Source organism: Coturnix japonica, chromosome Z (genome assembly GCF_001577835.2).
Source record: "Coturnix japonica isolate 7356 chromosome Z, Coturnix japonica 2.1, whole genome shotgun sequence".
Classification (NCBI taxonomy): domain Eukaryota; kingdom Metazoa; phylum Chordata; class Aves; order Galliformes; family Phasianidae; genus Coturnix; species Coturnix japonica.
The window spans coordinates 9,817,281-9,834,512 of NC_029547.1; the positions used below are offsets into that span (position 1 = coordinate 9,817,281).

The 17,232-nt window shown below is 39.3% G+C and overlaps 1 protein-coding gene across 6 annotated transcripts in view; it reads right to left on the bottom strand.

The window, feature by feature from the left end:
* Positions 1-17,232, bottom strand: part of PRLR (prolactin receptor) — a 128,243-nt gene that overhangs the window by 89,199 nt on the left and 21,812 nt on the right. For all 6 annotated transcript variants that reach the window (XM_015848354.2, XM_032441134.1, XM_015848359.2 and 3 more), the window contains one exon: positions 9,499-9,550. The gene's annotated coding sequence lies outside the window, so the exon portion shown is untranslated. The remainder of the gene's footprint in view (positions 1-9,498; positions 9,551-17,232) is intronic.

A 17,232-nucleotide genomic window follows, 5' to 3' on the forward strand; every position in this document is an offset into this window, starting at 1 on the left:
TTTCTTTCTTTCTTTCTTTCTTTCTTTCTTTCTTTCTTTCTTTCTTTCTTTCTTTCTTTCTTTCTTTCTTTCTTTCTTTCTTTCTTTCTTTCTTCTTTTTCTTCCCCCCCAAACATGACATACATCAGATAAATTGCAGCTGGGCTAAGATTTTTGGTAGAAAAGCAAATAAATAATTTAGTACGATAAAGGTGGGGGGTTACACTTACCAAAAGACCTCTCTATTGTGAATTGCTCTTCTGAACCTGAGGCAGCAGTAAACACGCCTCTTGTGAGGAAGAAAATGAAGTCTTGATGGCCAATTCCAGGTCATCTACTCCTAACATATCAGACTGTGCATTACGAACTCAGAATAGGTATGTCTCCTAATGTGACATCCAACTGGCTGGAAATTGATGGCAATGGGTAATTCACCTCTTTTCTTCCAGTTTTGCTGCAGAGCTTTGTCGTTCAGAGCTACACAACCTTCCCCATTCTCAGCCGTGAAAAAAATTCCTGCAAGCAATCTCTGCTATAGCTGCAACCAATGGCATCTTAATGGACAAGCTCTTCTTGATGCTTGTCTTACCAGTGCCAAAGAAATCTACTTTGGATTTGTTAAATTCTTCTGAGCAGCCATGAACAAAAATCAGCCCTGTTTATATTCTGTCTTCTCTTCTAGTGGCAGAATGGGCCATCCCACTCTCGATTTCTTGTTTTTATCCCACTCTTCAGTAGAGTTTGTTATTCTCTTACTTCTTCCTGCTGTGGATGGAATGCAGTGTAGCTCTACCCATCCTTTTCCTTTTAAGGGTCTGAGGAAGGCCTCTGCTTCATAGCTGTGACGTGTCTCTTTTTAAAAGCTGTCTCCTAATATAAATAAGGCCTGAGACCTCTTGCTTTGCCAATGTTTGCAACTTGGCCACAACCACTCAGAAGTTACATCTGATCACATCCTTGGCTGTTTTCAGCAGCACTTTTAACATGTGACTTAGTAAATTCCAAACTCCTTTATAAAGATGCTACAGCTTTTGAAAAGAGGCTTCTACTTCAAAGTAATGTCCCGAAAAACAGGGATACCATTGCCAACTTGGGCTTTGTAAGTTCACATACAAGCATAGGACATTTATTCCTTCACACTTTAGTCTTTACTACATTATAGGGTATTTTCTTAAAATGTCAGAACCTTCTAGAGTGACAGATGCAACTTAACAAGGTGAAATATAGAAATGCTTGTTTTCATTTCAGTGCTCCATGTATTAATATGAAGTTGGTTCGCCTGCAGATAATGTAGCTTGTACTTTGTTGTTTGTAATGATTCAACTACTACTGTCATTTGCCAGAGCACAGACTGATAATGGGACTGATAAATCTGTAACCACCTGGTGCTCAGCATATTTTGAGTAGAAGTAGATTGAGATAAACCTTCCAATGATGTCAGCTGAAAAGAGAAATTGTCACTGGCAACCCCAGGAGAAGATTCCAAAAGAATGTGCCAACTCCGAGGCTGTAAGAATTTTCATCTGTTTAATCCCTTGTCTTCTTAATTGCAGGATTATCAACCAGGCTTATGAGTGGTTAGTAGTTAGAACTCTGATACTGGAGCTAGAAAACATTTATACATCCCAGCAACATGGATGTGGATGAATAATGGACTCACTTCAGTAGTGTTACTTCCAACACTATGAATATTATTTCAGCTGTCAGGGCATTGTATTTCTGCAAGTCCCACTTCCCACTCGCCTGACAGCTCCCAGGTCCTTTGATACCCGTTTCATCATGTTCAAATTGCTGCTTTGTGGAAAAATCCTGGTGCAGGCATTGTTGGGGAGCACAATATAAAAATCAGTTTCCCATCCTTTTTCCTTCCCCTCTGGCTCTAACTGCTAACCTCATGGGACTGAGAGGCTTTTATCAAGCTGTTAAATTTCTAGGGTCAGCTACGCCACAAACAACTGTTTTCCTTCCTTTCCCCCACTCTTCCTTCTCGCTTGTTCTTTACCTTACTTTCTTCCTTGTCACCTTGGATGAAAGTTGTTTTTCAACAGATACCAACTACATTCCTTTAGATGGCTGCCATTCCTTGCCCTCTCCTCCATCTTTCTGAACTGCAATACAGTGCCATGCTGCTACTACTCAAATATAACATATCTATATTTGACATAAAATAATCTATACACTAATTGCCTAGTAGTATCATTAGAGAGGGGATTTACTTATAAGCAGCATTTTAACACATATTAGTAATTATTATAAGCACTTTGGGTTAATTTAGCATTACTTAGGCTGAGCAGATACTTGATGATCTGGGTATAATAAAACACACAAGGCCGGGTTTTTCCTTTGGGGGGAAGACTGGAATAAATAACTTGAAAGAAAGAATCATAGAATCAAAGAATACAGAACATCCACAGTTAGAAGAGACCCACAAGGATCACTGAGTCCAACTCCCAGCTCCACACAGCACCACCCAAACCCAAACCCTGTGTCTGAGGGTGGTGTCCAAATGTCTCAGGGCTGTGCCTGCTGCCCTGGACAGCTTGTTCCATGCCCACCACCCTCTGGGGCAGAGTTTCCCTCTGGCCCTGTCGCTGTTGCACAGAGCAGAGTTCAGTGCTGCCCTCCGCTCCCTTTGAGGAGCTGCAGCCTCCTCTCAGCTCCTTTGCTCTGGGCCCAGCACACCCAGGGCCCTCAGCTACTCCTCAAGTGTTTTGCCCTATAGCATCTTCCCTTTGTTGCCCTCCTTGGCATGCTCTCTAACAGTATTATATTACCATTATGTTATTATGGTGCTCAGAGCCATGCCCAGTGCTGGAGGTGAGGCTGCATAACACAGAGAAGACAACCTCTCCCTTCACCTGGTGGCAGTGCTGTACCAGAGGCACACAGGGTATGGTTGGCCCTTTTGTCTGCAGAGCACACATCTTAATAAGTAATTTCCCTATTAACATATTTTTTAAAGTCTTTATTCTTCACTTAGCGTATGCAACTTTGTTCTATTTTAAAGTATTTTTCATTATTATTCTGTATTCACACAACCACTTACCTACCTACCATATTACCATAGAACATGACTCTGTCCTACTGAACTGTTCTTTATTTTCCCTTTGCATCAGATGACCAAATAAAACTTGCATTTTAAAGAAAAAGCCTACTCATTTTAGATTGGCATTTCCCAGCTAGTGTTGTGGGGTCAAGAAGTAGCAAAAGCAGTGATCTTTTTTTTTTTTTGGATCAAGCTGGGAGCAGATGTACGAGATCTGGCTACATGTCACACTTACTTTTCCAAAGACTAGTTCTTGTTTCCTTCAAGGAGGAAGTCTGACACCATATGGAGGCATCCAGCACATGGAATTCATCAAAAAGACCATTCTGTCCTAAATTATACAAATTCTGGTTTTATATTGTGATTGTTCCTTTTTGTTCTTGCTTCAGCTGGAGGCCTGAAAGTTTTCTGAAATTACCAGTGCAGAGTTTGTAAGTGTTTTTATGAACTGGTACATACTTGCTCAGAGACACTGTAATGTATCAGATGTACACTAAAAGTGGAAATGTAAGAAATTAGAAACACTATTAATAAGAAATGACTTTACCCCAGGGGAACAATGAATGTGTTGCGATTTCCTGTCCTATACAAGAGGTTCCTTCACATTGTCAGGGGACTGAAAATCAGGAGATTGAAAAATTCCTCAAGACAAAAACATCATTAACTGTGAAGCTAAGGGGATCATGATGGTAGTCTAATATACATGGGAGGCTGACATGATTTCCTTAAATGTGGCCATAAACTGTAGAGATCTTTCAGAAAACTGTATTTTTAACATTTATTTTACACTTTCGTCCTTTCATATTTTAACGCACCAAGATAGAGGCAAGAAGAGCAAACAAAATAAAGTAGAATGTCCCTGGGTTTTCAGAAGACAAATTAAAATTCTAGTGGTCTCATCAAAATGTAAAATAATCTTCTAGCTCCTTTTTGGTGCAATATGTTTGCCCACCTGAAAAGCAGTGGGTTGAACTCGATGATCTCCAGCGGACAGTTCCAACCTTTATGATTTTGAGTCTAAGCAGGCACCTCTGCTTGGATGGTCATATGTTGTTGCAAGGTATGGGAGTATTTACAGGACAGGAAGGGTCACCAGGCAGATCCGCAGCTGCACCTGGCAGATACGGGCAGCAGGTAGGGTAATCATAGAATGGTTTGGGTTGGAAGGGACCTTTAAGATCACCCATTTCTAACCCCTGTTATAGGTAGGGTTACCTCCTTCAAGACCAGGTTGCTCACAGCCCCATCTGGCCTTCAGTGCTTCTAGGGAAGAGGCATCCACAACTTCACTGGACAACTTGTTCCAGTGACTCATCACCCTCACAGTAAAGAATTTCTTCCTAATACTGGCTCCTATGGTAAGTCCAGGCATAATCTGCCCCACAGAGCATGTTGCAGAGATCATCTAAAGCCTCCTGCACTCTCCACAAGTGTGCAAATGAGTGAACATGTTCAAAAAACTTCTGAATACTCTTCTGTAATCCTTATGTGTTTCAAATGCTTCTGGGGTGAGTATTCAATCCCGTACAACATCCATGTCATAAGACAAGAGGTTTGGAGTATGGAAATACGTGAATGCTTGAGATTTATACTTACTTGTATCTCTGAGTCAATTTTTTAAACTTTTTTTCTTATCTACCAATTTCACAATTCTCAGTGAAATATGGAAAATAACACATAATAAAGTATTCAGAGTCCAGAGTCTGGAAACCTTTGAATACTGCACTGCACAGCCTTTTCAATCTCTTTTTCTGTCAGATGGTCTTGTTTAGAGACTCCATAATTACCAAAACTGCTGAGTCTGATTTCCTATGGATTTATAACTTCTAGCTGGTTGGAATATTTAATTTAAAAATTAAATTTATATACATGTATATTAAAAACAAGACAGACAAATATAATTGCTTTCTACCAAATGATTTGTTAGTGACGTGTAGCCTGCCACTCTGAATTGACAAACTTCTCTAACATAATCAAGTGACTGCAAAAGTTCTAACTCTATTTTTCTCTTACACCTTTTTTCTACAAATTTTGATGGTATACCTTTGCTTTCAAATTTCCTTGCAATTAGATACCAATTTTAACGAAAATTATCTGTGTAAATGTTGCTTCTATGGTGAAATATGTTTTTGGTTCTGTATAACAGAGTGACATAACATATTATGGGATAATTTAATACCCAAACTAAATGCAAATATGCTGTAACATTTTGTTTATTTTATTGAGTAAATAAGCTCATATAAAAACAGGTCTTCAAATAACAGGAAAATAATATTACAATTGCAAATGAATTTGCCATCATGAAGAGGACTTTCAAGGCCTGAACAACAGCAGATCTCAATTGGAGCTGTTCAGTGGAAGTGAGCTGTGTTCGTGAATACTGTAATTTGAAACAAAATTGATGGCTTTGCCTTTCAAATCTCTGTTCTCCCTCTTCTAGTCACCTCATTGTATATCCCAAGGAATGTTCCTATCAGAAATCAATTTTGAGTTAACAGTTTGATGGAAAAAGGGATATCTGTTTACAAGTAAAAGTCAGATTATTTTATGTTTTCTAAGATTTAATGTCCAGATAAGCCTTACAGCTGACTAATTATAGTTACAACTAGATTCCTTATTCATATAGTCAGAAACTGATCTAATTTTCATCCTGGTTCAATGCTCCCTAATTTTTTATTTTAAGAATCCCAATCCAAATTCTACCCAGTCTCCCATTCAAACATCCTACGCAAACAGTTTTGGAAGTTCACAACCTATTCTGTAACTCAAAACACAAAAGTGCAAGAAAGAGATCCAAGATAAGATAGTTTATACAGAAAACATCATTATTAGTGCAGAATTCTACTACACATATTCTTCTGGGAATAAGAAATGGCTTTGAATACACTACAAATTAAATTTTCATTCCTTAACAAAATGCAATCATCAGTTGTTGAGAACTGCCATGCAATTTGACTGAATTTCAAAGGACTAAAATCTGTAATTTCTAAAGCAGAAGTAAGTAGAATGCAAGTTCCAAGTAAGATGAGATAACTTGGTGTTTTGACATCTTGGTGTTTATCAATATCCAAACCTGACAAAGAGAGAGGAATATTTTGATGGAGGATACAACAGCTGCAAGTGTCTAAAATTACGTGATTTGGAGATGTTCCTTCCTGATCACTCATAACAGACAAGAAGCAATTTGAAAAGTAGTCACAAGATTCTCAGAAGAATGTTTGTACTAGTTAAGTCCATGCCAAAAAGGATGGATGGTTTTAGAAAAGGAAGAGGAGAAATCTAATTTACATTGAGCAAAGTTTTTGGCTGAGGTTTTTATCCAGCCACACAGACTGCAGTCAGCTGAAACATGCATGCAAGCTTTATGAAACTGTTACAAAAGAGAAGGAAAACAGAACCAGTCTTCTGAAACATGCAAATATTTAATTACGGTTTTTATAAGGAAAATTTATGTTCTGCATACATACGACACATGCATAATTTGCTTATTTCTGAAGGAAATCTGGAAAATGAAATGGTTTTCTTTCAGATTTGGCAGCTTTAGCTGAATGCTTAGTTCAGCATGAAGTTTGTCTTTTCAATTTGCCAAAACACAATTAAGAAAACCTGTTAATTTCAATTACTTGGTCCTTAAAGATAGTTTTCAGAACTGCCAATGAACTGAAAATTCAGTTACATAAAAGTCCAGTTACGCTGTCTGCAAAACCAAGAGAAGAAGCTGTAGCTCTGATAGAAGTTACATAAAGGCAAACTGTACAGATAAAAAGTGATTGTGTAAAAAAAAAAAAAAAAAAAAGGTCTGCTAGATATGAAAGCTCCTTAGCAAGTAAATTTTTACAGGGATTAAAGGTCAAGTTAAATTGAACCTGTATCTACCAGAACTGTGAGATACTATTCTATCAGAGGTTAGGTCTTTACCTCTTCAATGGGGTGGGGCAATAAAAAAATATAGGAAGGAGGAAGGTCAAGAAAGTGAGATAGCTGCCTCATGGAAAAACTGGAGTCTTTGATTTCATAATGGTTTATTAAATTGTTCCGCAATTAGAAAGTGGTGTGGAGAAGGACAGCAAGCTACTGCTGAACAGTCAATAAAAGTTACTGTAATAACATGAGCTGGTTCTTTGAAAGAATGAAGATCAGTCAGGATGAGAGAAAATGAGATAGTACAGTGCAAAGTAGGAATGGGGACCTTACCAGGGAATTAAGGCATCCCCCTAGAAAGCGTAGTCAGGAATGGGACAACGAGAAAGTCTTTGTAAATGAAGTACTTAGAGCATTAAAGTAGCCCAATTAATTAGTCCAACCAAGTGGTACTAGATGAGTTGCCCTTTGATTTTACCTTCTGAATTCATGCAGTCTCTCTGAAGGGCAATTGTACAAAAGGCATGAATGAGAACCAAAAATGGCACTGAAGTTGAGGCCATGGGAGATCAGGATTTTCAAGATGGAGTAGATCTTTTTAGGAAAGGAATTGAATAGGAAGAGTTTGGTCCAAAAATCAAAGTCCTGCCTGAAGGATAAGTATATAGAAACATACGTACGTACATGAAGGTACACAAACATAAACAAAACAGTACTAAGGTTTGTAAATCTAAGAGTCTAAAGGTGCCAGAATGTTACCTTCAGCAAGGCAAACTCAAGAGGTAGTAGTAACAAAGTATTTTTGTGAGTCTCTAATTAACCTGAGTCGAATTCTGACAAAGAAAACATGCCTGGGAGACTAAAAGTTTAGACTGAGATCTTGATATAGCTGAAGTGGTTGAAATCCATTTGCTTCACTACAGTAAGAAATGTGAAACTTCCAAAGGCTCTAAATGAAAGCCAGAGATTTTAAAAGCCAGCACCATTTCTGGGGGCACCATTACAGGTAAGAGAGCCACATTTGCAACAGGTGCTAATTCAGTTGGAGCCATGAAAACCAAACACATTTAGAAGGGATCTTTAGCTGGGCAACAAGAATGAATAAATAAATGAATGAATGAATAAATAAAGACATTTCAATGGAAACAGTTGAAAAACATAAAAAACCTCCCTTAGATTTAAAGATGAAAACACAGACACCTGAGCTAACCTTCTTAGATGAGTCTATTGGATAACGCTGTCCTGTCAAAGTGTACTGGCCTTCACAAGAAAACTTAGTCCAACTTTAATAACACAAAAAACACCAAGATTACCTATCAGTTTTGCTTCTCATTGCATTCATAGTATCTGCATTTGTCCACATTCTGTTTTCCTTAAAGATCTGCAAGGTCTGTGCCAAATGAGAGCAGACATTCATCTCAGTGACAGACTCTTTCACTAGGCTGTACATCTTCACAGAAGACTGATACACACTCATGTCACAGACTTTCTGCAGATACTTGGTGCTACTAAAAGTGTATATAGTAAATGGCTACATTCATTGCACAGCCAAGTGTTATGCTTAAACCTGCCTGCTGCATAGGCAATCTACCCACCTGCCTTGGGGAACAGAGTAGTTCAGCTGAAAATAATAGCAAACTATCTCTCAAAAAAAAAAAGGCAGATAGTTGCAGCATAACGTTTCTGCAGAAGGGAAAGCTTATGCTTCTAATATGGAAACATAATCCATACGCTGTCTTGCAGGCTGCTGCGCTCTCTAGAGGGAACTAATAGCAAAGGAAACTGTGTATTCTACATTTCCCCTCCCCTTCTCAGGCCATTAATGAATTCTCAGGTGACTACTGGAATAGTAAAAATATCACTGATGATGACGATGCAGTGTTTCAATAGGATGCAGGGGAAAATGGCTAAAAAGATGCTTAGAATCAACCCCCACCATTTTCTTTACTTATCACTAGCTCATTTAGCAGCTTTTATTTTCTTTCCCTTTTCTCTGATACATTTCTCTTCAACCTTCAACTTACAGTCTATGCTGATATCAAAAGAATCTAAATAACACAGAACAGGACCTGTAACTAATGAGCATATACATGAACACCGAAGTGGGTAATACAGGAAGAATAAAATAATAGCTAGGGAGCAGTAGATAGGGGAAGGTATAACGGCAGTTATGAGAGCTCCAGGAGGCTTATTTCCTCAACTAGCCATATGCTCATTAATGAATGGCAGAAATAAGGTGTACTTAGTGAACATAAATAATATAAAGGGGTAGGAACATGAGATCAGTACTGCTAACTGCATTAAAATGTTTTCCAAAAATAAACACAATCCTGAATATCATTAAAAGAAAAAATAAAAAATAAAGTGCACAGGACAGACATCTCCGTTTCTGGCTTCTTTTCACATTTTAAAAGAGAAAGCACTGACTGTCAAATGAAAATGGTGTTTTTACAGAATGTGAAGTATAAAAGATTTCACATAACATTAATTTTAACTTGGTCTCTTTAAGTTTTTAAATTCTGCAAATAGAACTAAAGTCTACTCTGTCCTTTTTACAAGAACACATAGACAGGTAAACACACGGTAGGAACAGGTTTAACTGCAGTACTTACTTTTGCCTGGTAATGAGAAGTATGTTGACCCATGTCAGTTCATGAATACTTCCTGAAAAAGGAGGAGGAAATCCAGCATTTGAAAGAGTTTCACATATATATTAAAAAGAAAAAAAAGAAAAAAAAAATCCAGAAAGAAAGAGGGGAGAAAAAGAATCCAAAGTAGAAAGCTAAACAAAGAAATAGCCTGCAAGGTTTACAGCTCTGACTGCAAAATATTCAGCCTGGCAGCTCCAGCAGAAATACAACTCTGTGTACTTGTACATGCTCTCCCCATTAGAGGAGGAGTCAGTTTTGCAACACTTATGTTCCTTGCTTGAGGCAAAACAGTGATTCTCTTCAGTGCAAGCTATGTTTGGAGTGTGACAGCTTTAAAGGTGAGAGGTGTACTCTGGAGCAGAGGAATGCATCAGCAGAAAAAGAATATTTTAAAGCATTGGCTGCGTATGCTACAGGTTGTTGTGGCTCCTTTGAAATGCTTATTGCCTGAATTTTTTTTATAACTAATAACTCTTTAACATAAATCATGTCTGTAATTCCCACTGTGCAACAGAAGTCCATGTTTTATAGTCTAGAATAGCAAAAAAATAAATAAATGAATTAATAAAAAATTACAACAGAATGAAAGGTATTGATTACACAGCAAAAAAGCTGACTAAATAGAAAAAAATATATATATTTTTGGTACTTTTGTTAGCTTTTTCTTCTGCTTTGAATGTAATTTCAGATCATGTAATGGTGTTTCAGATTTTACTAACATATTAAATTATTTACATGAACCGCTCCTTACCTGAAGGCATTTTAACATATTTTTATTAATGCTTTCATTGATCCATATTTTTATATTATCTGTATTCAAGTCAATGAATAGAAAATAAAATGCATGCATTTGTAGTGAAAAGCAAGAAGATTGAGCAAGAACATTCTTTTTCATAATGAAGCAAGACTGTGATGTGGGTGTTTAGTTGTCATTATAGTCAAGTCTCTATAGTTGAGGTCAGAACTGGTTATATTTTATGACTAAATGGACATTGTGCAGAATATTTCAAACAATCAATAATCTTATGAACAGTTTCTTGGTGAGACAGGCAGGCATTTTTGAGTAAGGAACATTTACTTTGCAATCTATTTACACAGAGATTATAGAACTTCAGCTTTTTTTCAGTGCAGAGGGACTAAACTAACTGCTGCAGAGAGGAAGTACCACTCTGCCCCCACTTGCTTTGCCCCTTTGTCTGCTGTGTTATCCACGGGAAGCCAGGTTAGGAGAGTTTAGAGAGCTAAAATGGTAGACTGTAATTCCTTTTTTTTACCTCCCATTATAAATTTCTGAACACACTCCCTCTGAGGTCAAACAAATGCTAGCAATATGGGAATGGAATGCATAGCTGGCAATAAAGTTTCAGTCGATGGTATCATAAAACTATGCCCTAAAATATCAGTGTGTTCAGCTAGCTGCAGTCAAACTCTTCCACTGACTGTTCTGAGCAGAAAAGGTAAACAGGGAATGTGTGTTTAGGAGGAGGTTGTATCCTCAGAAATGAGAAAAGGAATAGACAGTGGAACTTAATAGGTATTTCACAAGGCAGAAGAAATGCATCACGCTATAGTTTTTTGTTTTGTTTTGTTTTGTTTTCTTTATGTCTGTATCTACTTGCTGCTGCTAAATAGAGGGAGATCAGATCAGGAAGAAGGTGAGAGAGAAAAGATCCTGCAGAGGGCAGAGATTTTCAAAATGAAGGTGAATCAAGGAAGTACTGGTTCACATCATCACTGTCTTATTTTCTCTAAGAGGACTGTAATAATATTAAGGGTCTGCATGTATATATTTTCTCCTAACAAAAACAGGCTATATACGCCTAGAATCTGAGTGAAGGGAATAAGACAGAACACAGACTGAATCACCAATGGCTTAGTGAAAGACAAGATGAGGGACATGAGCTAATAACTATCCCTGAGATTTGTAACAAGGATAACTTTAGACATTTATACCTTCACAATCTATTTTATAGGTAGCTGATGCAATGCAACCTTGGCAACTGCAGCAGGCAGTACAGTGTGAGACAGTTCTTAAATATTTCTTCAGCATTTTGAAGTAATTTTCTTCGGCTTTTAATAAGTGCCGGTGTGCCTGTTATACCACTAGCTACACTCAAGCCAGTCAGGCAAGCCTATACAAGCATACTTAGGCTCCTGTGGAATACTGCCAAGAACAGACAACTGTGATCCGTGCAGCGCTGGATTAAGGGGAATATTTAAGGTAGCAGTAAAATCTCAAAGGCACAACATGCAGGTCAGCCATGTACAAGATTATTTCAAACTAGGATAGGTGAAAAGGAAAGTTACCAAGATGAGGTAAAGGATCTAAAGTCTACCTATTACACGGTGACTAACATTACTTGGCTGGCTGAATCTGGCAAAATAAACGTTCACGTGGAAAAGGGTACAGGCACTTACATGCCCTTATGAAGATGGTGTATGCCTATCAATTCAGAAGTACGCGTTAGACCAGTCCAGTAGCTGCTTAAGCTGAAGAAAGATGCTGGAGCAAATAGAAACAGAGCACAAATATAAAACAAGGCAGGAAGGTAAAAGCCACCAGCACATGAAAAAAGGAGCTGACTTCCAACAGGGTAAAAAGAAGCATGGCTCTTTGAGAATAGAGTTTGGCAAGTCTGCGGAAGGCATTATGGGCTTGACTCATTCCTCATCACGTAATGGTGGATCCACTTTAGAACTCTGGTTTAGGCCATGATTTTAAGCATTCTGCACAGTCAATGAAGAAAGATTATTATGTAACTGGGCTGGAAACCTGATAGTTTCATTCCCAGAGATGAATTTATTCAGAAAAGATAGGCTTGGAAACTTAAAATCAGCTGATAAATTCCAAACAGCTGTCCTTACATTAACATCAACAGATCATCTGTGGAAAGGAGGGCTTAGAAGAGAGCACAGGCCTAACTTCATTTTCACTACAATCACATTTGCACCACTGTAATCTCACCAGCCTTAGCATCACAGCTTGTATCAGCCTCCTCAAACTCAAATTCAGACTTCTCAAATGATCATAATTTCACTTTCTCTCAAAAAGAGTAAAACAGTGTTACAACAGTAACACTGGGAGGAAGGTGGAAAAGGGGATGAAACTTGGAGGAGCCAATAAGAAGAAGCAACAAGGTTTTAGGAAGAAAAACACTAAAAGGAACTTTGCAGGCAGGCAGACTGAAAGAATACATGAAAGGAGACGAGCAATCTGTGTTCTTGGTTGTTTTTCTTCACCCGTAGCCTTTATTAAAAATGCTCTCAAGCTTTCCTCAATGAGAAACTGCCTGCATAGAGGTTACAGCTGTTTGTCCCTGCCCTTCTTTTCTCCCTGCTCACTTCCTCCCAGAACTCAGGAGAGAGCAAACAGGACAAGCCTCAGCTTCTTAAATGTAGAGAAAAGAATAAAAGAAGTAAGAATTCAGAGAGCAACACTTGTTTGCTGCTGCCTTCTCTCCTTACCACAACTTCCTTTAAAGAAGCATCTGCCAAAACCCTCATGTGTCTTTTTAGAGAGACAAAATGTATTTGGTATGGCCATTTTCGAACAAAAGAAGATGTGGCAAGTGATATGACCCCTCACTCATTCTCACATGACCTCAACAGTCCTGCCCCTTTACTGGTCATGTACACACCAGAATAGCAGCACCTAGGAGCAGAATGTCTTTAGTGCACAGTACTGATCGTTCTGGAAGAGATGTAGCTCATGCTACCTCAGAAAGGCCCATGGGAATGGCTGAGATCTGAAGATGTGCCTTCTCATTTACCAAAAATAAGCTCTTCCCTGCTTCTAAATTTTTGGTCTCAGACAAAAAGCACTTGGAACTGCTTTATTTTCAAGATTGCTCATAACACATTTCCAGCCTTTACATGTGTGCATCTTTCTCAGCATCCTTTGCTATTCTCAAAGACACAATCGCTTTGGTGACTGCAGGCCTTGTGCTCCTCTCACCAGCGCCCAGACCAGACTGCAGTTAGGGCACCTCATTTTTGCACTCCTGTTATCTGTGCAGCTACACAGCAGGAGTCCCAGCACTAGTAGTTACTTATATGATGTACAGTGATTTTACAGGGCTCTGACTGGAGAGACTTCACTGCAGCCTTCCAGTACTTGAGGGGAGATTATAAGCAGGGAGGGGAATGACTTATAACATGGTTTGATAGTGATAGGACAAAGAGGAATTACTTTAAAAAGGGGAGAATTGCAATACGTGTCAGAGGGACGTTCTTTATGCAGAAAGTGGTGAGGTGCTGGCACTGTTGCCCAGAGAACAGTGGTGCTCCATCCCTGGAGGCACTTAAGGCTGGGTTGGATGTGGCCCTGGTCAGCTTGAGCTGGTGGGAACTTAAGATCCCTTCCAACCCAAGACATGCTGTTATGCTGTGATTCTATTAATAATGTGTTTCACGAGAAAAGATAGCAGAGCTTGGGATATGTGAATATTTCACCAGCTATAAAAACTGCCTTCTTTACCCTCAGGCATGCTGGTAATCTTTACATCACTGTGTAGTGGATGATTAAAGAACGGGCCCTCACTCAGTATGACCTTTGTGTCATAGGCACACTGGAGGCCCAGCAGGGGTTCAGCTATGGGGAGCCCAGCGGGTGTGCCTAACTGTGACAAAGCAGCAGCTCACATGGACCAGGTAGGACTTCCTGGTCTGAGCAATACACATTGCTGGGGTAAACCTGACATGTGACTGCGACAAGTAGGACTTTTGCCAGAAGTGAGGTAACTTCTAATCTTCTATGAAAGTTGTCCTTTAACTACCAGCTAACAAAATATTCAGTCTGCTGCATGTGCGCATGCCTTCAGCCAGTGTGACTCCTTATCTGTGTTGGTGTATTAGGTTTATCTCGGGAGGTTCTTGTGGGAAGGAGAGCAGGGGGGTGCTACAGGGGTGGCAGAGCAGAGCCCAGCACTGCCCCATGTCAGATCAGAACTGGCTCCAGCTGCTCCAAGGGGGACTAAGGGCTGGCAGACTGAGTGATAAGTGACATTGTGGTTGCCCTGGGAGAGCAGACTAAAGGAAGGAAAAGACTGCTGTGCAATAGCAGCTGGGAGAGAGGAGTGAGAAAATGAGAGAAAAGAAACCCTGCAGCCACCAAGGTCAGAGCAGAAGAAGGGCAAGAGGTGTTCCAGGTGCAGAGCAGAAGTCCCCTAGTGCCCAGAAGAGGCCCATGGTGCACAACATACAGCAGATCTCCACATGCAACCAATGGAGCAGCAGTGCAGTAGTGGATGAGGCCTGAAGGAGGCTGCAGCCCATGGAAATCCAGTGCAGGAGCAGACCCGGACCAGAGCTGCAATCCATGGGGAGGAGCCCTTGGTGGGACTGAGGGGCTGGGGGAGCAGTGCTGGAGCACACCTGAAGGATGGCCCCTGTGGTGTAGAGCTGTGCTGGGGCAGTGTTTGAAGAGCTGCAGCCTGTGGGAAGCCCAGGAAGACCAGTTCAGAAGGGACCCATGTTAAGCAGGGGCAGAGTGATCATGGGGGAGCAGCAGCTGGTGAACACAGTCCCCATTCCCCATTTCTCTGCACTGCTTGGGGGTAGCAGGTGGAAGAGGGTAGACAAAGGAAAGGTGTTTTTCGCTTGCTTTTAGGTCTCACTGCTCTGCTCAGTTAGTAACAGCCAATAAATTGCATTAATGCTGAGTGTGTTTTTCTCGTGAAGTTAATTGAGTTAATCTGAACTCATGAGCCTTTCTTTTATCATATTTTCTCGACGTATCCTTTTAAGGAGGGGGAGTAAAAAAGCAGTATGGTGGAGCTTAGCTGCCCATAGTTTTGAAATGACCATGGTTGGATTGAAATGACCAATATTGGAGAAAACTGGGCTGCTACTAGGTTAGGTGCAGTGAGAAGACTCTAACTATGATGAAAAAAGCAAAAACTCTTATAAAGCCTGAATAAATTCTAGTTCTTCTAATTTTACTGGAGTTGCTTCCATATGTTTATTTTTCTTTTGAAATTGTTACTCATTTATATATCCGTCTTATTTATATAAAAATATTCCTATAATCACTGACAGCTGTTACATAAGAATCACTCTTGTGATCTTCAGTATACATACAAAATATTCTCCTGAATGTTGATTCAGATAAAATGTCCTTTTATTCTTGAATGGGATTGATGTACCATGTGGCAGTTTGCTATTTCATAAAGCCATGCTTGATCACTTAATTGCTTCCTAAAGAAATTCTTGAAATTTTCTATTTCTTTTGGCTATGGACTTATAAAAAACCCATACCTCTCCTGGATGCTTTCTCTAAGTATGCCATTCTCATCTCATTCTCTTGCAGTCTTCACATAGTTTAATTATGGTTATTATTAGAACAGTTATGGAACACAGATCTGGAAAGAACAGATTTCATCCTTTATCTGTATTTTATTTCATCATTTCTTTCTTTCTTTCTTTCTTTCTTTCTTTCTTTCTTTCTTTCTTTCTTTCTTTCTTTCTTTCTTTCTTTCTTTCTTTCTTTCTTTNTTTCTTTCTTTTTTCTTTCTTTCTTTCTTTCTTTCTTTCTTTCTTTCTTTCTTTCTTTCTTTCTTTCTTTCTTTCTTTCTTTCTTTCTTTCTTATTTTTTATTTTTTATTATTATTTTTTTATTTATTTGCATCAAAAACTCTTGTTTCTTACAAACTTAGAAACAGAAGAGAGAAATGAATTTTTTATGCAGTTCGATTGTGACAACTCAAGGCGAAATGGTGTCAAACTGAAAAAAGGAGATTCAGGTTAGATGCTATCAGGAAATTCTTTACTCAGAGGGTAGCGAGGCACAGTCATAGGCTGTCCAGAGAAGCTGTGGTGTAAGGAGAAATAAGTTCAGCAGAGTTGCTATCCTGGACTTCAAGAAAGGGAAGTGGATGAATCGATGTATTTAATGCCTTTTTTTTTTTTTTTTTCACCCTCAGCTTCTAATGTTAATGAGATGGCCTGCTTCATCTTGGCCTGCTTGGACCTCCCAGCTGGAGGACCATGACTGGGGGATCAGTGATTTTCCATTTGTGGTTAGTGAAATCATAAGGGAACAGTTGGATCAGCACACTCAACATTCAGAAGTCCATGGGACTTGATCATATTCAATCCAGAGTGCTGAAAGAATTAGATCCCTCTCAATGATATACTAAAGGCCATGGGAGACTGGGAAGGAAGCTAGCCAATTTTATGCCAGTCTACAAAAAGGGCATGAGAAAAGATCCAGGAAACTGCAGACCTGTTAGTCTAACCTCAGTCCCTCAGAACTTAAATATCCTGAGGGATACAGAAAGCCAATGAAAGAACAAAGCTATTATCAGGCTTAGTCAACTTAGGGTCATCCAGGGAAAAGTCCTACCTTAGAAATTTGATCTCATTCAATAAAGTCACCTGTTTGGTGGATAAAGGGAAGACAGAAGACAACATATTTCTGGATTTCAGTAAGGCCTTTGATACTGTTCCTCACAGCATCCTTCTGGACAAATTGTCTAACTGTGAGATAAACAGGTTCACACTATGCTGGGTGATGAACTGGCTCAATAGCAGAGCTCAAAGCATTGTAGTAAATGGGGCTACATCTGGCTGATGGCCAGTCAGTAGCTGTGTTCCCTGGAGCTCAGTTCTAGTACCAGTCCTGTTCAATTTGTTTATCAATGACCTGGATGTGGAATGCATTCTCAGTAAGTTTCCAAAAGTCACTGAACTGTGAGG